General features: G+C 42.7%; 1 protein-coding gene and 1 long non-coding RNA gene across 2 annotated transcripts in view; one reads left to right on the top strand and one right to left on the bottom strand.

Moving 5' to 3' along the window:
* Nucleotides 1–27248, bottom strand: part of unc13c (unc-13 homolog C (C. elegans)) — a 187602-nt gene that overhangs the window by 111900 nt on the left and 48454 nt on the right. The window contains exon 3 of the mRNA XM_026172660.1: nucleotides 15088–15266. The gene's annotated coding sequence lies outside the window, so the exon portion shown is untranslated. The remainder of the gene's footprint in view (nucleotides 1–15087; nucleotides 15267–27248) is intronic.
* Nucleotides 9002–26580, top strand: LOC113025212 (uncharacterized). The gene is made up of 3 exons (XR_003272769.1): nucleotides 9002–9080; nucleotides 14205–14313; nucleotides 26334–26580. It is a non-coding gene; the product is annotated as an uncharacterized LOC113025212 (long non-coding RNA).

The raw sequence follows: 27248 nt of genomic DNA, 5'->3' as shown, positions 1-27248 counted from the left end.
GTGTGATGGAAGGAAGGAAGGAAGGAAGGAAGGAAGAAGAAAGGGGGGGGTAGAGCCCCGGTGTGTGTGATTCGTGGTTGCTATTTGCCTGATGATATGATCACTGGACATGCTGAACAAGAAACATCAGAATGATGTAATATCATAATGAACCAGGAGCAACACAGACACACAGTGGGAGCCATGTTATTGTAGGCTACGGGAGTACTGCTTTAATTCTTCGTCAAGATCCGCGCGAATGTGTGGTGCGCGCGAGCTCTTCTGTGTTTGTGCACGGCTTTATGGGCATGCCTGAGGGGCACTAAGAGCGCACTTTCATCTCTTCCTTTCACACACACACGTTTATGGTCAGGGCCAACCTCAAGTTACAGAAGACCATATCCATCTCTCTCTCTCACACACACACACACAGACACATTCAGAAATATGCTCACACATCATCTAATTGCATCTCTCAGTGGAATTGTCGTCATGCATGATTGCTCACAGGCGCTGTAGATTTATCATAGCCACTGTGGTATATTAAAACACCACCACTGTTGTGAATTGCACTTAGAATGATTTCACAACAGTGAAAAGGAATGGAAATGCACCTAAACCCGCGAACAAAATAGTAGGGCGATTATGCCACATGTTTTAATTTGTCCTTGTGTGACATTTTGCTAATTGTGGCTTTAATTTCATGTTGAAGAGGACAAATTAAGACGGACACTGTGCAAAGAAAACATTGCAGGTAGCGTGTCACATGATAGTCCACATCATTTCACTGACTCCCCCTGCCTTGGCAGTGATTAGGCATTCAAATAAAACCCATCTCTCTCCCTCTCATTTCGCTGCTCTCCTCCTCTCTGCGTGCCTCCCTCTGTCAGTCTTGCTCTCCTCTCTCAGCCGAGATGTGTGTCATGCGCTCCTCCAACAGCCACTAATTATCTGGCCTTCTAGCTAAATCGCATTCCATTCCACTATCTCTCTCTCTCACACACACTGTCACATGGGAGTGTGGCACAGGATGGATGGAGATGTGTGTGGCTGTGTGCGCAAGCGTGTGCGGTTAGAGGTGGTGGTTGGGGAGAGAAGGAGTGCAGTACCCCTCCTCCTGTGTATGGCTCCCGATCGCCTCCTGCCGGTAACGAAAACAACTGCAACTGAGAACCTCATCTGTTTCTGAGCCAGTCTGACCCAACTGATCACCGCTAATTACTGCAGCACATTTGTTTTCAGAGAAAGATAGCAGAGCAAATGCTGATTTATTTTAGCATTTGACATGGTTCACTTTAAGTCTAATGTGATCTAATGCTCGAGTAAATGGACAAATTAGTTCTTTCTCTTTGTGATTCATTCATCTTATACAGTTGCTTCCACAGTTAATGCCACAGACTGTATATTGGTAAATGGACTGGTTCTAATAAAGCACTTTTCTAGTCTACTTGAGCATTCAAAGTGCTTTATACAACATGCCTGTCTGGAAACCAGTCTTTGAACTCTAAGATGAAGCCAGAGTACCCACTGGAAACCCAAGCAGCACAGGGACAACATGCATATTCTACATAGAAAGGCTCCAGCCTAGATTTAAAACAAAACCTTCTTGCTGTGAGATGACAGTACTTAGCACTACACCACAATGTTGCCCTACATAATGAGTTGACAGAGAAAGATCAACCTTCAAGTGTCACCAACCAGAATGATTCTCTATAAATACAGTCACAGTTGCTGATAATAAAACATGATGAAAAAAAGTCCAAAGGCCAAATTCGAAGCTTTAAAAACAGTAGCACAAACACAGAACATCATGCAGATTATACAGTGGCTTGCAAAAGTATTCGGCCCCCTTGAACTTTTCCACATTTTGTCACATTACAGCCACAAACATGAATCAATTTTATTGGAATTCCACGTGAAAGACCGATACAAAGTGGTGTACACGTGAGAAGTGGAATGATCATACATGATTACAAACACTTTTTACAAATAAATAACTGCAAAGTGGGGTGTGCGTAATTATTCAGCCCCCTTTGGTCTGAGTGCAGTCAGTTGCCCATAGACATTGCCTGATGAGTGCTAATGACTAAATATAGTGCACCTGTGTGTAATCTAATGTCAGTACAAATACAGCTGCTCTATGATGGCCTCAGAGGTTGTCTAACAGAATATTGGGAGCAACAACACCATGAAGTCCAAAGAACACACCAGACAGGTCAGGGATAAAGTTATTGAGAAATTTAAAGCAGACTTAGGCTACAAAAAGATTTCCCAAGCCCTGAACATCCCGAGGAGCACTGTTCAAGCGATCATTCAGAAATGGAAGGAGTATGGCACAACTGTAAACCTCCCAAGACAAAGCCGTCCACCTAAACTCACAGGCTGAACAAAGAGAGCGCTGATCAGAAATGCAGCCAAGAGGCCCATGGTGACTCTGGACAGGCTGCAGAGATCTACAGCTCAGGTGGGGGAATCTGTCCATAGGACAACTATTAGTCGTGCACTGCACAAAGTTGGCCTTTATGGAAGAGTGGCAAGAAGAAAGCCATTGATAACAGAAAACCATAAGAAGTCCCGTTTGCAGTTTGCCACAAGCCATGTGGGGGACACAGCAAACATGTGGAAGAAGGTGTTCTGGTTAGATGAGACCAAAATGGAACTTTTTGGCCAAAATGCAAAACACTATGTGTGGCGGAAAACTAACACTGCACATCACTCTGAACACACCATCCCCACTATCAAATATGGTGGTGGCAGCATCATGCTCTGGGGGTGCTTCTCTTCAGCAGGGACAGGGAAGCTGGTCAGAGTTGATGGGAAGATGGATGGAGCCAAATACAGGGCAATCTTGGAAGAAAACCTCTAGGAGTCTGCAAAAGATTTGAGACTGGGGCGGAGGTTCACCTTCCAGCAGGACAATGACCCTAAACATAAAGCCAGGGCAACAATGGAATGGTTTAAAACAAAACATATCCATGTGTTAGAATGGCCCAGTCAAAGTCCAGATCTAAATCCAATCGAGAATCTGTGGCAAGATCTGAAAACTGCTGTTTTCAGGCATCTTTGCTCCTCCCCTTTGTGAGTGTGGACGCTTCATCTCTTTGCTCTTGAATGCTTTGCTTCTTATATTGATTTTTATTGATTTTTATGCTGATTTTTTCCCTTTTTTCTGTGTGAGCTTACCTGCGATAACTTCTGGACACTTGTAGATCATTAGGACTAGAGTGTTCTTAACAGAAACAGCAACATTTTATGGTTACCTTATCCTCAGCGCTCCGTGTGTCTGTGGCCTAGACACAGCTGAAGCCTGATTACAGCGTCTGGGCACCGAGCAGCCTCAATAGCCTGGAAAGGTGCTAACCGCTAGGCTAACTAGCAACAAGATGCCTTCCCTCTCCACAAATGACTACCACAGCCTCCTGCAGAAGATTGCAGTACTGGAGACAAAAAATTCATCGCTTAGAAGTAAACGTGGAGGTAAATGGACTGTGTGGAAATGAAACAACCTTGCCTTTGATTCAAAACAATGGCGATGAGCAAGCTAGTACACAGCTAAGGAGCACAGATAACATGACCAAGAAAGTAGACTCTGTGCATTATTATAAATCCTCAAGTGATAATCCCCCCTTAGACTGTCTTGGTGCAAAACCAAGACATAAATCATGTCTCCTGGAAGGGGGAGGACGTATCACAGGCAGGGCACAGCGAGCTGAAATCTCTGAAACCGACTGGCCTTCACTTCCTACGAGACAGAGAAGCTCTTCTACCCCTGTATACGGGAGGAAACAGGACTGGACAACCGTGAATAGGAAGGTTAACAACAAACCTCCAAAACAACTGAATGTGAAACTGCAGAACAGATTTGCTCCACTATCAAAGGACCCTGGATCTATATCGGACAACCATCCATCTAAAAGCAGCGAAATAAGGTCTGAAAATCTGTTGAAAAGTGAAAGGCCACAGGGAAAGCTAAAGGCTAGGCCTGAAACTCTGATTGTGGGTGACTCTGCCGTAAAGGATGTACAAAGGATGTGCGGTAAGAACACTAAAGTCCTCTGCTTTCCTAACGATATGGTCAACAACCTGAAGGAGAGAATTCTTCAAATTGCAGATGAATATCCAACTGTGACAAACATTGTTCTGCATACAGGGTCAAACGATGTGTCCAAACAACAGTCGGAGGTTCTGAAACGGGAGTTTACTGGATTATTAAATACTGTAAACTCTCTGAATGCAGCTGTATTCATCAGTGGACCTGTACCGCCGGTCAGAGGAGGAGACGAGAGATTCAGCAGGTTGTTTACACTGAATAAATGGCTTATATCAGCACGTGCTGACCACTCAGTGCACTTTATCGACAACTTTAATATTTTTTGAGAACGCAGGCATCTGTTCAAAGCAAATGGATTTAATTTTAACAAGTCAGGGGTGAAACTGTTCACCTCCAACTTGTTTTATTCCATACGTCATCCATCCGTGCTTGGTGCCAAGGCTGAGATAAACGAGGAGTTATCTCATAAAGAGGAACAAACAGTACTCCAAGAACAGACAAAGCCCAGCAGAAACCTTGAGGAGGAGCTCCATTTGCCCCCACCCGGGAAGAGCCTCAGAAAGGAGAGACATCCATGGCATCTGAGGAAGAGCCTCAGAAAGGAGAGACATCTAAGGCAAGAAGAGGGGTCCCTATTTGCCTCCAACTCTCTCAACAACACCAACGACCAGGACAAGGGACCACGACCTTCCCCAGTCCCCCAAACCCCTGACAGGCCATCACCCTCCTCCCCCTCCCTTTCTCCCTCCTCCCCACACCTGAAATTCACTGAGGAGACGATGGAGCGGGTCAATGCTGGGCTCAGATCTACCCCCCGTCCCAATCCCTTTTTGTCCCCCATAAACCCCCCACCAGAGCGGCCAAAGGTTCGCCATCGAGCCCCACCCTCAACAGAGCAATCGAAGTCACATTGCCCAGCCTCGCCCCCCTTAGTTCCTCTTCATGCCCTGTCTCCGCAGTCTGATGTGTGATATGTGAAGGGTCCGGGCTGTGAGGATTATGGCAGTGATGACTTTTCCCAGGAGAAGCTGGGACCCTGTTTACTAGAAGGTTTTAAAATTTCTGTACTTTTAGGTGACAGGAGACATGTGGCCTGGTCAAAACACAGAGAGCTGCACTCTAAAAGATCTTTAAACATAGTAAACATACCTTGTGTGCCACAGACTGCTCCCAAACACGAGGGGACAAGTAATACCTCTAAAACACTTAAGTTGGCTTTATTAAACATTAGATCTCTAGCTGGGAAAACATTTTTAATTAATGATTTAATCACTGAGCACAGCCTTGATTTTATGTTTTTAACTGAAACTTGGTTGGACCAAAGTAACAGTGGAGCTGTTCTCATCGAGACGACCCCTCCTAACTACAGTTTTATCAGTGAGGTCAGGGAGAGCAGGAGAGGAGGAGGGGTTGCTGTCTTATTTAATGAATCATTTCAATGTAAGCAGCTATCTCCTGGAAGTTTTCAGTCTTTTGAATATGTGGCTTTACAGCTGAAGGCCCCATCCAAAGTTGTGTTTCTTAATGTTTACAGGCCTCCCAAATACTGCACAGACTTTTTTAATGATCTCAGTGAACTGCTGTCTGTGATCTGTGTTGATTTTGACTGTGTAATTATTGTTGGGGATTTTAACATTCATGTGGACAACCCTCAGGACAAAGGGACTAAAGACCTGAGTAACACTCTGGGCAACTTTGGGCTGACTCAGCATGTAACAGAGGCCACACATAATAGAGGACACACTCTTGACCTACTGATCTCCAAAGGGCCTGAGCATTTCAAAGGTTACTGTGTCTGATGTGGGCCTGTCTGATCATTACTGTGTTTTCTTTGAAAGTAAAATCTCAGCCCACACAAATATATCAACAACAGTGATCACAAAACGGTGTATAACTGAACACAGTAGTGCAATTTTTAACCAGGTCTTCCCATTAACACCTGACCTGCCCAGAGGGTCAGTCAATGAGCTCGTCAATAGCTTCAATGCTAACATGTTAAATGTAATGGACACTATTGCTCCCATTAAGGTGAAGGTTATCTCTGGAAGGAAAAAGTCTCCATGGAGAAACTCCACACTGGTGAAAAATGAAAAAAGAGAGTGTAGGAAAGCTGAGCGCAGATGGAGAAAAACAAACCTCCAGGTTCATTATGACATTTATAAAGAGAAACTTCACAATTATAATTTACAACTGAGGAATGCAAGGAGGTCCTACTTCTCTGACATCATCACTAAAAACAGCCATAATGCTCGGGTCTTATTTTCTACAGTTGACAGGCTAACAAACCCTCCTGTATCAGTGGCAGCTGAACTTCATTCGACCATGGCCTGCAATGACTTTGCCAAATTCTTCACTGAAAAAATCCAAAAAATTAGACAAGCAATTGGTACATCAACAGCAGATCCAGGATATGTACTGTGTCCACCAAAAAACTGTTTAAACACCATGAAACAGTTTCAACCTATTAACAGCAAAGACCTGGAGGACATCTTAGGTCAACTGAACTCCTCCTCCTGCTGTTTAGATGTCCTGCCAACAAGTTTTTTCAAAAAGGTCTCAAAGACTTTAGAGTCAGACCTGTTACAGATCGTCAACTTTTCTTTATTATCAGGTGTGTTTCCAGAATCACTAAAAACTACTGTAATCAAACCTATACTGAAAAAGGACAATCTTGACAAGACACAAATGAACAACTACAGGCCGATCTCAAATCTCCCGTTTTTAAGTAAGATCATTGAAAAAGCAGTTTCTCAACAGCTCAGTTACTTCTTAAAACAGAATAATTGCTACGATGCCTTCCAGTCAGGTTTTAGACAGAACGACAGCACTGAAACCGCTCTGACCAAAGTGTTTAATGACATATGTCTGAATACAGACAGTGGAAAAATGTCAGTCCTAGTTTTACTGGATCTCAGTGCAGCATTTGATACAGTTGACCACAACATATTACTCAAACGACTGGAGAAATGGACAGGTCTTTCAGGAACTGTACTAAACTGGTTCAAAACATACGTAGAAAACAGGAAATACTTTGTATCAATAGGTAACTTCACATTTGAGCAGACAAGTATCACATGTGGAGTTCCCCAAGGTTCCATCTTGGGAACCCCTTCTGTTTAACATCTACATGCTCCCACTGGCACAGATTATAAACAACAACAAAATAAACTATCACAGCTATGCAGATGACACACAAATATATATCACAATGTCACCAGGAGACCGAGGCCCTGTACAGGCTCTTGGTAAATGCATTGAGGAAATCAATGACTGGTTGTGCCACAATTTTCTCCAGCTAAACAAAAACAAAACTGAGGTAATAGTCTTTGGCGCCAAAGAAAAACGATTACAGGTCACCAGAGAACTTCAATCTATACATCTAAAAACCACAAACCAGGCGAGAAATTTGGGTGTAGTGATGGATGCAGACCTAAACTTAGAAAAACACATTAAGACAATAACAAAGTCAGCTTACTATCACCTCAAGAATATATCAAGGATAAAAGATCTGATGTCTCAACAGGACCTGGAAAACTAGTCCATGCATTCATCTTTAGTAGGCTTGATTACTATAACAGCATCTTTACAGGTCTACCTAAAAAATCAGTCAGACAACTACAGCTCATTCAGAACTCTGCTGCTCGAGTCCTCACTAAGACCAAAAAAGTGGACCACATCAGTCCAGCTCTGAGGTCCTTACACTGGCTGCCTGTCCGTCAGAGGATAGACTTTAAAGTTCTGATGCTGGCCTATAAAGCTCTGAATGGTTTAGGACCAAAATACATCAATGACCTCCTGACCCAGTATGAACCATCCAGATCCCTCAGGTCATCTGGATCCGGTCTTTTGTCAGCTCCCAGAGTCAGAACCAAACACGGAGAAGCTGCATTCAGCTTTTATGCTCCATATATCTGGAACAAACTCCCAGAAAGCCTCAGATCAGCTGAAACACTCAGTTTATTTAAATCCAGGTTGAAGACTCACCTGTTCTCAGCTGCATTTGAATAAAGCACCAAATCCACACTTTAAGCTTAAATTTCAAAACTTACATTTAACTACTGATTTTATCTACTGTTCTGATTTTATCTGTTTTGATTTTATATACTGTTGTTTGTTTGTTTGTTAATTAGTTAGTTAGTTTATTTGCTTGTTTTATTCAATTTTAAATCATGCTTTTTATTTGTTCTTGTTTCTAATGTCTCTGTAAAGCACTTTGAATCACCTTGTTGTTGAATTGTGCTATACAAATAAACTTGCCTTGCCTTGCCTTGCCTTTACAAACGCTGTCCATCTAATCTGACTGAGCTGGAGATGTTTTGCAAACAAGAATGGGCAAGAATTTCAGTCTCTAGATGTGCAAAGCTGGTAGAGACATACCCTAAAAGACTGGCAGCTGTAATTGCAGCAAAAGGTGGTTCTACAAAGTATTGACACAGGGGGCTGAATAATTACGCACACCCCACTTTTCAGTTATTTATTTGTGAAAAATGTTTGTAATCATGTATGATTTTCGTTCCACTTCTCACGTGTACACCACTTTGTATTGGTCTTTCACGTGGAATTACAATAAAATTGATTCATGTTTGTGGCTGCAGTGTTGGGGAGTAACGGAATTCATGTACCGCCGTTACAAAATATGAGTAACTGTATTCCGTTACAGGTACCGTTTAAAAAGGTGGTATTTAGAATACAGTTACTTTGTTGGAATAAATGGATTACACGGCTGTACTTTCCTGTTTCATGTTGTGGCAGGTCAGGACTGTTTGGGTTTTATTTGACAGCTACGTTCTGTAGTTCCAGGCGGCAGCGTTGCGGTTGCCATGGTTACAGGGTGACGCTCTCGCTCTGCGTGTTTGTTGTTGTTGTTGTTGTGCTAAGGCAGAATGCTACAGGTATAGCTCTAAAGAATGTAGCCTCATGGGCGGTGTAGTCCGTGCTGCAGGGAGAATGGACTGCCATACCCGTTATGTGTCTGTGAGCGCGAGGTGGGAGAAAAAGGAGAGTCGAAAAGTATGAGTTGTCATCAAGCAAAAACGGGAGCTGGAAGCATGTAAATATAATAATAACCACTGCAGCCAAGAAGAGTGCCTGACGAGCCCAGTTGTAAGTAAGCTATTAAAACTCGACTGTACGCTTTGTTCGTGTTTTCCTCCAAAACAATAAGTTCCGTTGGAGCAACCTTTCAACACCTCTCTCTGTCTCTGGCAAGAAGAGTAAAGCTATTTTTCGGCCCGACACAGAACGGTATTAGTCAGAGGTCCCTTTACTACGGTTCGGAGCCGCGGACCTTCAGTAATAGTAATAAATCACATTCATGTAGTTGTAAAAAGCATGATAATATTGTTGCGGGTCAGGGCTGTTCGGGGTTCTGTTTGTACAGTTATGTTTTGTTTATGTTACCATAGTGATGGGTGATGCCCTCTGGCTGCGACAGTGTGTCCTTCCGGGGTCAGAGGGCGCCCTGACCGCTGCAGGTCAAACATCACTATGGCATTACTGAGAGTTGAAAAACTGTCTAAAGTCTTTCATCTTTAATAAAATGATCAGGGTTCTGTTCTACCAGGTGTAACAATTGAGTTTAACATCCAGGCATCCATGAAAACGGAATTTATGACATTTAACGGAGTTAGAAGTTAGCAGGGAGTTAGCTCGCTAGCTTCTATCTAAATACAATATAGCATGTCCTGACTGCGGGGTTTTGGAAACAAATTCAAACGTACAGCTCTGTTATCACTTCCAGCAAAAATGAAGACAGAAAACTAAACAGCAGTGACGTTTGTAGGGTTACTGAAGTTGGGCTAGCTGGTATATAATGATGTGCTACATGACCGCTAGTGACACAGCTATGTTAGCATAATATAAACAAGCTAACTTTTTTTCCACTCAATAAAAGTTAACGTGAGTGTTCTCGGTGGTCAGGAACAAATGTAATCGCATGGCAGGATGCTGTAAAAGGACCAAACTTCAGCCAGGAGAACAACTGAGATAATCCATCCACAATACGAGGTTAGTCATTCATATACTGCTGCATGGGCTGGGCTGTAGTTACATCCTAAGGTTTTAAAATCTGAGCTTAAATAAATGATTAGTGGTAATAAAAGCCGAGGGAGGTCAACAGGGATCACTGACTGTTTTAGGAGCTTTTTGAGATCAAATAGAAGAAAATACATAACATTAAACATGTTAACAACACAAAAGCCATATTAAACGCAGACTACTTTAGACCCGGAAGTAGGATTCGTCGCGTCATCACTGAACAACCGGATTGTTGTTGCTGTGCTGTTGCCGCGCTGAGCAGTGAGCTAGCGGCAGTGTTCTTCCGGCAGATGTAAATAAATGGCTGTGCTCCCGGGCTAAGAGGGCGGGGGAGCAAGACCAAACGGAATTCTGTCTCCTCCTTGTCTGAGCTCGCCACAATATGTTAAGTAATCCAAAGTATTCAGAATACGTTACTCTCATTGAGTAACGTAATGGAATACGTTACAGAATACATTTTAGGGCATGTATTCTGTAATGGAATACATTTTAAAAGTAACCTTCCCAACACTGTGTGGCTGTAATGGGGCCGAATACTTTTGCAAGCCACTGTATCTATGTCTTTAAGCCTCTTACCACTAAAATATCTAATAACTAATAAATGAAATTAAAAACAGAACAATTCCTAATGCCAGATTGGGAGGACAGTGGGTTCCGAACAAAACCTACTTGCTGTTGTAAAGGTCAAGGCTTAAAGGTTTTCTTTTACTGCTCGCCAACTTGGGCATTGATCAAAGTTTATATAGTCATATCTAGTTTGCAAACTTTTAAACACAGAACAAATAACTATACCTCAGACATGCCCCGTCCAGTGTGTGCATTTCTTGCACCTTTTGCTTTACTTTTATCATTTGCAGTACAGATGCTAAGGGGTACAATGCGTACCATCAATGAGACAATTTATATACTTGATAAAAAATTATAGCATAGAAGTTAAAGGTTTTGTCTTAACCCAGGAGAATAAAAAAATATCATACCACTACCTCCTATGGCAGACCTTTATCATCTGGAGTCAGAAACACAGGAAAGCTGGCACTAATGAGACAGGCAGATGGCCTTTATATAGCCCTTTGGTGGTAGAAATCTTCCTATTGAAGCATAAAGAGATAGCTGTGGGCTGATGTAGTATTAAATCTGCCACATGACCATCAGCCTGAAAGAAAATATCTTTTCATTTATGTTCAGAAAATGGAGCACAATAAAGGAGAGTATTTGGATAACACAGCTGCCGACACACAGCTGGCATCAATTCATGCTGCCTTCAGCATTGTAGAAAAGGTTTAACATTTTCATTACATTTGCACCTGGTGAACAAGATTAGGTGGAACAATGTATACTACAGAAAAATAAAGAATTCAATACAGAAACTGACCTATTCATTTAACAATTCTAGTGATGTTAAAAGTCTGAGTGTAAACCCACAACTGATGTAACCCAAGGAAAATGTCAGTTTTGTTGATATTGACGATCAATGTTTCCCAGCTTGTTTAGGAACAAGGAAACTAGACCAAGATTCAGAAGCAGCTTAGTGAGTCTTTGCTTTAATACAGTGTCACACTGAGATAAATCCCTATCTTAGTTAACATGCTAACATGTTAGTCAGATTTTAATAGGTATTTAGCTTGGTTTATCATCTTAGATTAGCATAGTATAACATTAACACTAAATCACTGACACTACACTTGATGTTGATGTGATGAAGTAGTACTGGCAAACTGACATTTTGATTTGAGGCTTTTTTACATTTTACATTTTTATTTTTTTTTTATTAATATTTGATATTTGTAGAGTTTCCCAACCAGACCTTTTTGTATTGACATTGTGAGGCAAGTTATAGAAATATGTTCATGGCAGGATGCAAAATGGGTATTTTGGTTTAGTTTATAAAACAAACATTTATTTCTTGCAGTCTAATGTTATGTTTTTTATTTAAAAAATACAACACAAATACAGAATGGTTTTAAGAGTCATACAATGTTGAGAGATATGACATAGATCAGTGGGTGCTTGAGACCCTGGAAATCCTGAATTCAATTCAACCAAATGCTGCATTGCAGATACAAATCCATCTTCTGCCAGACATCTTTTACACACAACCAGGACCAGCTAACCTCCTAAAAGCCCTTAAGTACACACAGTGTTGGGACGGTTACTTTTAAAATGTATTCCACTACAGATTACAGAATACATGCCCCAAAATGTATTTTGTAACGTACTCTGTTACATTACTCAATGAGAGTAACGTATTCTAAATACTTTGGATTACTTAATATATTATCAAGCTTTTTAAAACTACATGAATATACTATTGCTGTGTGATTTATTAATATTACTGAAAGATACTCGCTATACCAATACCAACTTGATTTTTAAATCTTAGTATAAAATGAGTAACAGTAGGGTGGACATTAAGGCTGCACTTTTTGCAGCGATCTCATATAGAAAACTATTCCACGCATATAGAAAACAGGTCCGCGGCTCCGAACAGTAGTAAAAGGACCTCTGGCTAATACGTCGGGTTCGTGTCGGGCTCGTGTCGGGCTCGTAGCCGAAAACTAGCTTTACTTTGTTGTCTGGGTCAACTTTGCTAGCGAGAGACAGAGAGAGGCGTTGAAAGGCTGCTCCAATAGAACTTATTCGGAGGAAAACACGAACACAGTGTACAGTCGAGTCTTAATAGCTTACTTACAACTGGGCTGCACTGCCCATGAGGCTACATTCTTTAGGTCTATGCCTGTAACACTCTGCCTATTGCCATCATTTTTTGAACAATAATTTGAAAAAATATTCCTTCACGTCATTATGCAGCCGCAATTAGAGCTGACATGGGCCGCGAGATTGAAACACGGGCATTAGAGCCTCTTAATGCGTGTTTTGTTTGGATTTGCATCGGCGTGGAATTACCAAAAATAGAGAGGGCATAGCCTAACATATGAAACAGGAAAAGACCGTCTTGTAATCTATTTATTTCAACAAAGTAACTGTATTCTGAATACCACCTTTTTAAATGGTAACTATAACGGAATACAGTTACTCATATTTTGTATTTCAAATACGTAATGCCAGTACATGTATTCCGTTACTCCCCAACACTGAGTACACACTATTTGGTAGAAGTTTTATTTTCCAGAAGTCAGTCTTTTTCAAATTGTAAAACACAACAAGGCAACTTAGCACTTAGTATAACGTTTAGAAAACATGGTAGTCCTTGAAACTGCAATTTAGATTTCAGAAAAAACCCCCAAAAAAACCCAGAAGTGGTTCATATAGATCTTCTTAGTACTGACCCATATATGTAAAATAACCTTTGTATAAAGGATGCCTCAAATCAAAAAGGACATTATCAATTCAACCATACAGGTTGCTATTTAATTTTGTTGTTACATCCAGGTCATACACCAAGACATTTGAAATTGTTCTTTGTGTGCTGTAGGCTACAAAATCCTTACATCCTAAAAAGTCTGCATTTCTAAATGTTTAGCCACAGCTAGTTAAATTTAAAAAAAAAAGTTTTCTATATTATTATGTTATTATGGTTTAATATCCACCATTTAGCAATATGATGATATAATAACACTGCTTAACTGCTTTTCAAGATCAGTAAAATCAGTAAAAAATGTAAAGTTGAAGTTCACATAATACTTTCTCTATAAAAAATACGATTACCTTGAAGAGTTGGTCATTCTTAAATTTATGAAAAATAAATGTTTGAGGAAGCTTAAGCTGGTCCAAATGAGAGCTTGGTGCACTTACACTCTAGATTATGCTAACAGAAGACCTAATATTATAATACCATAAATTTCAATGAAATTTAAGCCGTTAAACTGATTTGTTTCAGTTCATCAGTTAATTTATTTTTATGGTAAACCAGAATATTTACAGAGAATGAGCTTTTAAAAAACAGGTGTTGAAATCTAGATAATAAATGTGCTACTTGGGAACATGGGAACTTGGCACATTGGGAAATTTCACTACCAAAATTGCAATAATTGCTTTTGCTACTCAAACCTCATCTTCATGTGAAAATTACTACTGCCACTGTGGCTTTTCATCATCATTGGGGCCTACTGCATTCCTTTTTTGTAGCCATTTCTCTCATTGCTGCGTTTCAAATATGTTGGTTTTGATTTTTGTGTAGGAGTCGCTCTCATGACTCATCGCATGGTGCCATTGACTGACCAATCAGTGGCATACAGTCTGTTGATGTCACATTTTCGGATCCTCGGACCACTTGGACCCCTGGCAGAGTAAGTTCCTGAAAAAGTACCTGGTATCAGGTACTATCACCTAATGGAAAACCCTAAAAACCATGGTAAGTCTTGCCGCATGGGTACTAATTGAAAAGGGGCTTTTAACTCCAACTTACACATCACACTAGATAACGGTTAGAAGGATATTTTCTGGGCCAAAGGGAGTCCGATCAGAATGTCTCGAACTACATAAACAGAATCAGTAGTAGAATAATATTAAAGTGTTGACTTGAGCTTACTACTAAATGGACAGACGTATCCTTAGTCAACTCATTTTACTTTAACAAAACTTTATATTCTTCTGACCTTCAAATCTTCTGCCTTTTCCTTATATTCTCTCTGTTTTGAAAATGTGACAGTGTTGTGAAGACATTATCTCCCAGATTTATTGTCCCTTTTGTGCTTACTGCTCTCCTGCCCCACATAAGTGCAAATAGCTTCTGTGGCTGACACACTTTTGTGGTAATTAGTACAGGAAACTTTCGTTTTTCTCCTATTTACAGAGCCTGAGCTGTATACCTAAGTCTTTGTTCAGAGCAAATACAGAGCAGACAGCAAGCAAGTGTGAGCAGATATTTGCTGAATCTGAGAAAGAGTGTATTGGATTAGAATAGCTTACTCTGCCTTTAAACTGAATTTGGTGGCACAGCTCGATGTGTGACTTGATTTGGCTTGATGTGCTCTAATAAATAACGATCTGTGAACTGGCCCTTTGGCTCAGGAGAAGAACTTATAATTTCAGAACTTGTGGCCAGCAAGGCCATGACTCACCTCTGGGTACTGGTGCTTGCAACAAGGACCTGACACACACAGTGTTTGACGTGTTTTGTTTTCTTTTGTTTTGCTTGGTTTAGCAGTTCACTTTTGGCTTCAGGGACTCTTGAGCCAGGAGTCAGCTCCTTCTGCAGCTCCTCCACTGCACACAGTCCTCTTGCCCGTCTCCGCCGTCACTATATATATGAAGAGAGTCATTAGTCTCAGCACACACACCTTCCTCGAGAGCTCACTCCACCACCCCTCCACTGCACCAGGCCAGAGACCACACCCCTGCCACACACCCCCCACCGCCGGACTGAGGCCGAGTCCAAATCCGGCACCTCTCACACTGCAAACAACAGAAGGTCTAACCAACGATCCCAATTGCGTTCATCCTCATGAATGAACTTACGAATCATGGACTTTAAAGTCTCATTCAGCCACTCCACAAGCCTGTCACTCTGAGGGTGGTAGACGCTGGTCTGAATAGATTTAATGGCCAATAAGTGTGCAAGACAAGTGACAAGACATGAAAGACGTGCCCTGGTCATTAAATATTTCTTTCGGAATACCAACTTGGGAGACGAACTGAAACAGCGCCTGCGCTGCACTCTTCACAGAAATGGTGTGCAGCGGCACTGCTTCCAGGTATTGCGTTGCGTAATCCACCAGAACTAATACAAAGTGATAACCATGTGCACCTCGGTGAAATGGACTGATGAGGTCCATACTAATGCGCTCAAACAGGACCTCCATTAATGGTAAAGGGCGCAAAGGCCCTTTCGGGATGGCTGGCTGGTTAACCAGCTGACACTCCGGTTGAATGCGTACCGTGGGCGCACATCTGCTCGGATGCCCGGCCAATAAAATTGGGCCATTATCCTCTCCAGACTGTAAGGAGCTTAAGCTCCTCAAGCTCCTAACCCCATACGCCCTGTCATGGGGTTATAATGCCATCAGGTTATATGCCACAGGGTTATAATGAGCCGCCTAGAAAATAATTTCCCGGCAGCTTTGCAGGACAAACAATTGGGTATGTTCTTCCTCTGCTCTGATCCATAATACGAAGAGTGGGTAGGTCTGCACAGTTTCAGGGCACACCAAGTAACCATCAATATCTATCTAGTCTGAGCGTAGGGTGCCATCAGGAGACTGTTCCCTTGGAAAATCTTTCGTGGGGTGAATCATTGGAGCAGGAGGGCCTCTGTAGAAAGCCCTGCCATCTACTGCCCCCCAGAATCAGTGTCAGAAAACCTCGAGTCACCGCTGAACACTACTCACGTCTAATTGTCGTGATCGCATCCCCACATACTGCCCCAACAGCTTGTGAAACCCGGGCCAATTTGTTCCCAAAATCAGGGGATGTGACATGTTCGAGCTAACTGTAGCCTTTATTTTATGTGTTTTGGCCTTTAACTTTAAAAGCAACTGCACTATTGGATACTTGTGAATGTCCCCATGCACACATTTTACCTTCACCCACTCTGCCTCCAATAACGCTCCGGGGTGAACCAAGTGTTGGTGGACCAGATTCTGCGTGCAGCCCGTGTCCACCAAAGCATGGCAAATAGCCCCTTGACATCTTACCAGAATGCAGTACGTCCCTCCTGGGCTGGGAGAAGGTGCAGGAGCCCCAGCGACCCCAAACACCTGGCCTACACCTCCATCACTAGACAATCCCATCTCAGGTGCCCCTGCCATCCGCACTTCCAACACTCCTGCCCCAGCGTCTGTGCTGTTCTCCGTGGCTTGGAGGCAGCACTTGGGGCTTCCGGGATCTGGGAGGGACACAGACCCACAAATGGGTTGGTGGGGCTCCATGCTAAAGTTTGTTTGGTCGCAGCTGGGACAGGGAACTTCTTCTGAGGCACCGGGATCGGCGGCCAGTGACAAGTAGGCTGTCTGCCCCACTCCGCTTCCTCTGCCCAAGCAGCCATGTGATCCTCGGCCAAGGTAACCACTGCCTCCAGGCTTGTCGGCCGGTGGCACCGGACCCACGCGCATTGTCCCCAGGCAACACAGCCCCTTCACAAACTGCTCCAACACGATGAGTGACAACATGCAAGTCTCCCCCTCCAAGGGTCCAAGCTGTAGCCATCTCGTGGCTGCATCCTGCAGCCTCCGTGCCCAGGCGAACGGCCGCTCCCTTCCGGTCAGCTGGCTGGCCCGAAAACATCAAAGGTGGCACCGTGTGGCAGACATTGTGAAAGTTGACAGGGTCGGCAGCAGCCACGGCACCCACTCCGCCTCCGGCAACTGACACGCCAGCACCGTGGCATGGAAAGTCTCTATGAAAACCTGTGGGTCATCACTGTCCCCCATCCGGAGCACAGTCAGCAGAAGGGGGTTAGCAATTTGCTTTTGGTTTAAGGCACTATTGAGTCAGGAGTCAGCTCCTTCCGCAACTCCTCCACTGCACACACTCCTCTCGTCAGTCTCCACTGTCACTATGGAGAGAGTCATTAGTCACAGCACACACACCTGTCCCCCCTGCTGCCCCGACACTGCCTCGAGAGCTCACTGCATCACTCCTCCACTGCAGCAGGCCAGACCACACCCCTGCCACAGTGTTACTCAATGATTCAGCCCCAGTCAGAAATAAGAGTTGCATCTCTCTTTCCCTCTCTCTTCCTTCCCCACCAACACACACACACACACACACACACGCACACGCAGACGCACACGCACAAATATAGAAGTAGCCCAGAAGTGACAGCCTGTTGATTTCTATTAGTCTGCAACTCTTCTTACTTGCAGCTGAGTCACTAAAGATAAACGCACAATAGAGAGTTTCCCATATTTTACTTCACTATTTGGTAACTGAGTTTAGCATTCATTTTATTTTTTTATCCAACTATGAATACAATCAATAGATTACTAAACAATCATCAGGTTTATTATTTTGGAAGTTCAGTTACTGTGAACCAGGTAAGCCTTGACCCTCTTGCAATGTGTTTCCTTACCTGAGAGGGGATTAGGTCAGCATTTTGCCAACCCTCATTATAGTTTTTCTGCTTTTCCACTGAGTCTCTTGTTGTGCACACAAGTATACTGACAGATGTCAGAATGACTGATACCAGAAAAGCCACCCGTCTGCTTTGGAGATTGTGGGTCACTCTAAATAGACCCTGCAGCAGGTGGAAAGCGGGGTTGTGTGCCACTACCCAGTGCAGAGCAAAATAATGATATGAAATATAATAAGGTGAAGTTGGAGGCCACCCGAGGGATGTGAAACTCACTGGAGAGGCAGCTAATGATACTGTTCAGTAATTTATTTGTCAGTAAGTGTTTGGCAATTGGAATATTTGCAGAGAGATTCCTTATACATAGCATTTTTTAATACTTGATATAAGAAAGTGTGAGTGTACAAACAATCTTATTATTTGAGGAACACTGCAATATCATCACATTTTGAACAAGAATAATTTTGAAGATCGGATAATTTACCGTAATTCCCGGACTACAGAGCGCACCTGATTAAAAGCCGCATGTGTCATGGTCCCCGTGCCTGCCCAGCCGGCCTCACAAGGCTACACTTGTGTTTTTTTTCTCTTTCTCCCCCTATCTCTCTGCCTGGGCGGAGCTCACAGCTGGCTCCCGCCCTTGGCTCTCACAGCTGTTGGCGATCAGCTGATCATCCATCTTCTATTTGAGGCTGGGTCACAGATCCTCTCATCGCGGGATGATTGCGCTACTGACGTTAGTCTACCTTTCCAGCTCCCGTGGTCTTACACCTTTATGCCTTCGTGATTTGTGAGTGATATCTCCCTTTCCCTGTTCCAGCTTATCTTCCCGGACCTGTGACCTCCCCGCGGTACGAACGTGTGTGAGGACGTGAGCGAGCGTGAGAGAGAGAGAGCCTTCCCCTAATCCCCTGGAACCCTGAATTTCCCGTCACTGTATATATTATTGCACGGGTGTGTAAATAAATTGTGTTTTGAGACATCAACCTGCTCTGCGCTTGAGTCCCTGCTTTCAGCCCGTGACAGCATGCTCTAATTTTAGAAAGAGAATCAATGTTGTACTTGTACAGGCCGCACCGGATTTTAAGCCGTATGCGTTTCACTTGCAATATGAGATATTTACACAGAAATATTACACGTGAGGATTTTTAACATTTAATTTAATGCGTAAGGTAACATAAACGTTATGGTAACATGCAAAAATACATACTGCAAATGCTTTTTTTCCTCGAACAGTGCCTGTAACACGGCTACCTTTAACCCTCTCAGGCTCAAATTAAGTTTTTGTTGCTAATGCACAAAATAATACCTGCAGTGGTACTTCTGAGTAAAAAAAACCTCATAAAATATGTATGTGGGGTAATCAGGTTGTTAGCTTTTAACTGTTGCAAATCCACAACGCCTGCCTTGAGATGGTTAAGTATACGTACGTATTGGTAACACACAAATTACGTTGCTTATGGTTTTTTTACGGAACAGTGCACAAACAACATTACAACGTCACTTAACAACCGATAAAATATTTACCGTATATATACTACTTATCAATTGTATTGGTCTACTGTTACCAGGCAAAATGTTGGCCGCATGAAAAAAAATGCATTAGCCGCACGTCAGTATAAGCCGCAGTGTTCACAGTGTGGGAAAAAAGTAGCGGCTTATGACCCGAAAACTACGGTAATCAGAACAATTTAAGTCCTTTAGGTAAAGCATTAAAAGTGAATTATCACATAAATAAAACTCAACAGATGTGGTCTTATAACCCAAGGTTAAGAAACAACATCAATCCATTTTAATTCACAATGACTGAATTTCACTTCATAAAACACTGGTAATAGAAAGTGAAAGATGTGACCAAAAAGCTTACGTGATTCAAACTTTTGCTCCTTCGGACCATTTCAGCAAAGCTGATACTTTTTGGATGGCTAACTCTAAGTCCCATTAGGTCCCTTTGCACTTTTGCTCTGCGACAGATCCTGGAACTACTCCAGTGTGTCAAAATGATGTGTGATCCTTCAACTTCACTTTAATTTTCATGGAGTGGACAAAGTTGTAGGGAGCCAAATTTGGTGAATGGGCCAGGTGGTGAGCGACGATTGTGCTTGTGTAGCCAAAAAACTCCTATGTTTTCAATGTGCTCTGAGCTGGCATGAGATTGCACTCTGGCATGCGCAGATTGTTCCAATTGTTTCCTCTCAGGATGTTACAACAGAACTTACTGAATGCATTGACAGTGTCACTGTGTGGGGCAATTCATGTTGCACAACCCGATGAAGGAAGAGAAAAATTCCAAGCATTATCTCTCCTCAACTGTGGACTTTTCAACTGAAAACTGCTGAAAAGCATTCAGTCATAGCCAGAGACCCAGCTGACATAACCAGCAATGATCCTCCTCATGAAATTTGTCTTGGAAATGTAGGTTGGAAGTCCATGGTGAAATTTCACAACGCACCTGGTAAGAACAGGACTTCCAGGGAGCAACGGCATGACTGAAGCTGTCTGGACATATTCGACAAGGTGTTCTTGAACGTGAGATCAACTGAGTTTAAATCAGGCATGGCTTTTAATATTCATAGGCTTGTTCCTAGGACTTTTTAATCAAACCTTATATATACAACAGCAATAACACTCTCTTCTTTTCTTTTCCTTGCTTCTCTCTCTCTCACGCACACACACTCATACACATACGCACACACAGTGTCGCTCAGGTGTGGATGCATGATGCTTCAGCACCAAGAGAGTGCATAGCTGATTATCATTAAAATTAGCTCTGAGCACTACAAAGACTCTCTACAGTATAGTGTTAGCGGCACGGCTGTGTCAGCACAGCACTTCCTGTTTACCATTTAGTCCCACAGCAGGCTGCAGACGCCAGATAACAGCACAAAGCATGCTTGGAGATAAAAGCACCACAAAATGTGCTGTGCCCCCTGTAGTGACTGTCGTTCCCTGATGTGGCATCACTTAGTATTACTGCAGAGAATGGTACACCCTCAAACAGGTCAGTGTATGAGAAAAAGAGGCAATAACAGAAAATGTGACATATAGACCTAGATTTGTGATACGTTAAAAATTGCAAAACACTAAAACTATAGTTTTGGATTCTATCATTCACAAACCATTTAGGAAATAATAATCAAATTTATAATCTGCCTGATATCTCTATGGTTAGTAAAATCCCATGATTAGAATGGCACATGGACATTGCATCACATGGCAAAGCCAGTCCCCGATCCACAAGTTTGAAAGAAAGTGATCACATTCCACAGCAAATGTTCATGGCATCTTCCTTTGACTGTTTCCCACTTCTCTGCCAACTTTAATGACATTTGGCTACAGTTTTTGTGTAGGCTGACTCGCTGGCAGAAAGGAAATCTTGCCTAAAACCAAACGCTGTGAAGATTAACAGAAGGTCCAAGGGTAGAGAGGCGAACTCAAAAAAGAGCAAACCATCGTACATTTGCATCCCAAGTAGTAGCAAATATTCCATAATCAAATGCTTAAACTGACACTTAAAATCAGTCAAAGTGTTCCAGCCTTAACAGACACCTATTTATATTTCCAGTTACAGAGTTATAAGTGCCATCAAAATGTACTTGATATGGGTATGAGCTGACAGAAATGAAAGAGTTATGATTGTGGGTAAGTTAAAACATCGCTGCCAAGACATATTAGGACAATAAGACATTTATGTATTGTTTTGTCTTTGAGACTCCTGCACACTAGTGATGTGCGATACCACTGATTTCCTTTCCGATCCAATACCAAGTAAAATTCAGGGTGGTATCGACGATACTGATCCGATACCGATACTTTGTACAAAAACTCTAATCTTTTATTGTATCTCAAATAGGGATGGGTACCGGTGTCCAGTGCCATGATGGCACCGGTTCTGACATAAACGGTAGTAACCAGACCGAAAAGCAGTGCACATTTCGGTGCTTTATTTCGGTGCTTTTTTTTCCTGAGCTGTGATACACTTCTAGCCAATCATTTTACGTTTCCGAGGATAGTAGGCGGGGCCAGGTACGTACGTTCTTTTATGCAGAGCTACAGATTAAAAATGACCAAGGCAAAGCGGTCAAAAGTCTGGCTGTACTTCACAGCAAAATATGCAAACTCAGCAGCCTGCAACAAGTGCTTTAAGCTGATACTGTGATACTGTCAAAGGAGGTAACACCTCGAATCCGATGAAACACCTGGCGACGCATAGCGGGTTTTTTTTAAAAGCCGAGAAATGCGCCGTATTTGATGGCAGCAGCAGCCGTTCTTCTCTGCGTGAGTAGCTTAATGTTGTTCGTGTGTAATTTACGTTGAGTAGGCTAACCACGTTATTACATTAATGCATGTAAGTTGAACTAGCAAACATCATCATAGCTACATGCGGCTGTCTTCTTGTTTGATGGCAGATACTCCCTTCACCCTGGCCAAAAAGGCTAAAATGACCAAAGAAAAAGAGGGAAACAGCTAAACATGCGAGGTTTTTGGACAAAGTTTGTGTTTTTTCCATTGTTTAAGCACTGCTTCCAGCCAAGAGTGATACCATATATGCCCCATAGCTGCAGAAAAGGCTAACATTGTTATCTTTTTACAAAAAACCAGCTGAATATGAGAGGTTTTTGGACCAATTTTGTGTTCTCCATTCTTTAAGCACCGGTTTGGGCACCGTTTGAGCACCGGCACCGTTTCAAAAGTACCGATTTGGCACCGGTATCAGATAAAACCTAAACGATACCCATCCCTAATCTCAAATTATAGCATCATAATGATTACGGGACATCAGATTACTTGTTCTTATCACTTAATAATGCAGAGTTCATCATATAGAAATAAAAAAAAACTGAAGTTGTGCGCTATTTGAGCATGTTGCCTGCCTGCAGCACTAAAGGACTCCGTGGAAGACGTCTGTCTCGCCCTAGCAGCACCTGTCCCTGTCCACTACTCCTCTTCAGTTCGCCTCTACATACGCTCGTTATATTCTGTGATATGATTTACTCTGAGGTGTTTGACAAGGTCAGTGGTGTTGCCACAACACCTCACTTTCTTGCCACATGTATCGCAAACCACGTCTCGGCTGTTTGTGGATGCAAAATACGTCAGCACATGACTCCAATTACGCTCAGCTATTGTTGTGAGTGCACACGCAAAGGGGCTGCGACACAGTTATACAGCTGTATTTCGCACATGACTATGGAAGGCGGAAGAGGAAGTAGTTCCTACCAATGTAGACAATCCGAATGTTATAGTTTCTTTCCACTGTGTTCCTGTTAATGATAAACTACAATTTTACCCAAAATTATTAAAATATCGATATTTTAATGTGAGAATCGATTCTAGAACATAAATGACTGGTATCGGAGGAATCGATATTTCAGGATCGATCCGCACATCACTACTGCACACTGGATACAAAGTGAAACGTGTTTAGGATTAAATTGCTTGCTGACAAATTGAGATTAAATATGTTCTTCACAACTTTACTTTCATAATTTAAATTTTTTGAATTCACTGACTGCTTTAGATCTATAAGTGCCTTTCCACGTTTACAGTGAGAACGAGAACACTGTAAGGAATTGTTTTCATTAGAGAAACACTGCCCAAGCTAAGTAGTGGTGAGATAAAATCCCTCCTAAAGGGGTAATATTTTTTGAAGATGCAGAAAGTACACACGCGTTTTCTGCAGAAAACCTGCAATGGCAAACATGTTGTTTTTGATAGTGTTTTCTGGCTAATTTGACACTTTGTACCCCATCTGACTCTTAATCGCCAGGCTTTGCACTGCTAAAAGAGGAACTTCTACACCTACTCTCAGTCCTTGAGTATTAAGTTTCCTTGACATTAGAAAAGCACCAGATGCCACTTTTGATTGCCAACATTGTCAGCCAACATTTTCTTTGCTTGTTTGTTTAAGCTCTTTACCTTAACTTCCATCTTCTACAGGAAAAACTGAAACTAACTCATGTTACATAAATGTTAAAAATCCCTGCTTTCTGTTTTATTTTTGCACATTACTGTCCTATACTTTTGGGGGGGGGGGGGGGGGGGGGTGTTACCATTCCTTCAGGGTTCCAACAAACAACAGTTCTTCAAGCATCATGAGGGTGGACTTAGACTGTGCAGTGCTAATGCAGTCATATCACCCTCTTTATTCATTCCTACAATGTATTTTCATTCCTTGCATCTAACTCATAATTGCCCTATGCAAGTCATTTGCTGAATTGTAATTATGTGTTAAACATTGCTTTATTTATTTCAAATGTATTCTATTTGTAATGCATATGCTATTATGCAAACAACTCCCAGTGTCACAGTGGATCAGGTCAGGAGGCAACAGAGGAAGCTTTGCCCCAGGAAGGCAGCAGGCCCAGACAAGGTGTGTCCTAGGATGCTAAAGGCATGTGCTGCTGAACTTGGGGAGCCGCTACAACGAGTCTTCAATCTCAGTCTGCGACTGGGGAGAGTGCCTGCCCTATGGAAGACATCCTGCATCGTCCCGGTCCCCAAAAGGAACTGGCCCAATGAGCTGAATGACTTCCGACCGGTGGCACTGACGTCACATCTTATGAAGACTCTAGAGTGGCTCTTCCTCAACCTCCTCCGACCACAGGTACAACATGCCCAGGACCCACTACAGTTCGCATACAAGGCGGATGTCGGAGTGGACGATGCCATCCTGTACCTCCTACATAGAACCCACTCACACCTGGACAAGGGAAAAGGCATGGTAAGGATCCTGTTTCATGACTTTTCCAGTGCCTTTAAACCATCCGGCCCTACCTGCTCCAGGAAAAACTGAACAGGATGGAGGTGGACCCCTGCCTGGTCGCTTGGATCTCCGACTACCTCACTGACAGACCACAGTACGTCAGGCTGAAGGACATCATGTCTGACACTGTGGTCAGCAGCACAGGAGCACCACAGGGAACTGTGCTGTCCCCTCTTCTCTTCACCCTGTACACCTCTGACTTCTGCTACAACTCTGAATTATGCCATATTCAGAAGTTTGCAGATGACACAGCCATCATGGGGTGTATCTGGGATAATCAGGAAGAGGAATACAGAAGTCTGGTGAGGAACTTCGTCACATGGAGTCACACAAACCACCTGCAACTCAACACCTCAAAGACCAAGGAAATGGTGGTGGACTTCGGGAGGTCCAGAGCAGGTCCACTGCCGGTTCAGAAAGAGGGGGAGGAGATGGAGGTGGTCAACAAGTACAAGTACCTCGGGCTGTGGGTGGACAGAAACTGGACTGGTCATGCAACACAGAGCACCTGTATAAAAAAGCCCAAAGCCGACTGTACTTCCTCTGGAGGTTGAGGTCTTTTAACATCTGCAGGAAGCTCCTGAGGATGTTTTACCAGTCGGTGGTTGCTGGAGTACTTTTCTATGCTGTGGTGTGCTGGGGGAGCAGCACAGCAAAGAAGGACTCATCCAGGCTGGAAAAACTGATCAGGAAGGCTGGCTCTGTGGTCGGCATGAAGCTGGACACTCTGGTGACAGTGGCAGAGAAAAGGACATTAAAGAAACTGATGGACATTATGGACAATGCTGGGCATCCTCTGCACACGGCCATAAACAACCAGAGGAGTCTGTTCAGTGACAGGTTGCTTCTCCCAAAGACAAGAACCAACAGACTTAAAAACTCCTTTGTCACACGCCATCAAACTGTTTAACTCCTCTCTGGAGGGGAGAGGGAGGGGAAACAGGTGGACAAAGGACGGGGAAACAACTAAGCTGTAGTGCCTCTTCACTTCACTGTGCAATACTTTTTGTGCAATACTTTTTGTTAATAGTCAACAGTGCAATAGACTTCAATACTTGAAATGTGCAATTCCCTTGTATTCTTATTCCTATTTATTCTATTTATCCCGTTCGTATATTTTATTTATATATGTCTCTGTATTTATATATGTGTATATATATAATATTCTGCTCACGTTCTGTAACTTCTGTCGGTGCTTTGCTATTGGAAACCGAATTTCCCAGAGGAACCCACCCGAAGGATTAATAAAGTTTTATCTTATCTTATCACTTATCTTAACTCTGAGTTGCAATGCACATATGAAATGCGCTATACAAAGAGTGTTTTAATTATTGTTATTATTAAAGCTATGCTATTAGCAAATCTTATTGTTATCATTGTTATTCTCTTTTAAAGGTTGTGGCGGAGGTGTGGTCCCGGGCGCGGCTGCAGGGGAGGAGTGGTGCAGTGAGCTCAACGGGGCGGTGATGGAGACGCAGGTGAGAACAGCTGATGGCGTTTGGACTGATGATGGTTTCCTTCCCCTTTTATAGTGAGACGGGAGAGGAGCGGAGGGAGAGCTGGAAATCAGCTGAGACCGGAGCTGTCAGACTGTGGACGGTCATAACAAATGAAAACTAGAAATAAACGTGGCATCTGGCGACAAACAACTGTGCGTGTGTGTACGTGTGTGAAGTGCATTTCACAAAGGTTTACATCAGTACTTCAAAAATGAGTTCACTGTCAGTTCCTCTATAGGAGTTCAAAGGCAAATTTCAATAAATAGAGCAGCAGCAGAGAGCCTAGTCTAACATGCGATATCCACAATGCGAAGACTCTCTATTGTTGCATAAATGCATCCATGGGCCTGGCTTATTTATAATTAAGACTTTTGTCACATTTTCAGAGTTAGTCCTTTTGTTGCATCTATTTAGAATGTATTTACACACACAGATTAAAGACTTAAAGATAAAAAATCAAAGGTTTAAGACAATATTCTCCATATGAAATGACATAGGCAAAACATGTGATGATAACATATTAAAAGCTGCTGCTTCAGTCATTATCAGATCCCCTGCACTGCCACCCAAGTCCAAGCTTAAACACCTGTGCTCCGCACTTAATACACCCAAAATAAGCTTTGAAGAAAGGATATAATTTCATTCAGTACAAAGCTCCGTGGTTGGCAAAAGGCACTGATACATATATCTCATACACCAAAGCTGTGGAAGTGCACCTAGTGTACTGTAGTTGAAGTCTACGTTGTTTTATTGTAACACCTCCTGGATGGTTCATGACTAGAATGAAGCTGTAAATGTCTGTGCATACAATATGTCTGTCACTGGAGAATATGCCTGCCCTCGCTACAGCAGGCTAATTGCGTTTCAGCCTCAGTGATAAATGTGGCTCTGCTTTGATTTACTTGCAGCTGCCCTCGCTGTATTCCTTTCCCATCTCTTACACACAAA

The sequence above is a fragment of the Astatotilapia calliptera genome, chromosome 1 (assembly GCF_900246225.1).
Source record: "Astatotilapia calliptera chromosome 1, fAstCal1.2, whole genome shotgun sequence".
NCBI classification, from domain to species: Eukaryota; Metazoa; Chordata; class Actinopteri; order Cichliformes; family Cichlidae; genus Astatotilapia; species Astatotilapia calliptera.
The sequence above is the reverse complement of the archived record's forward strand: the minus strand, read 5'-3'. Positions and strand labels throughout refer to the sequence as shown.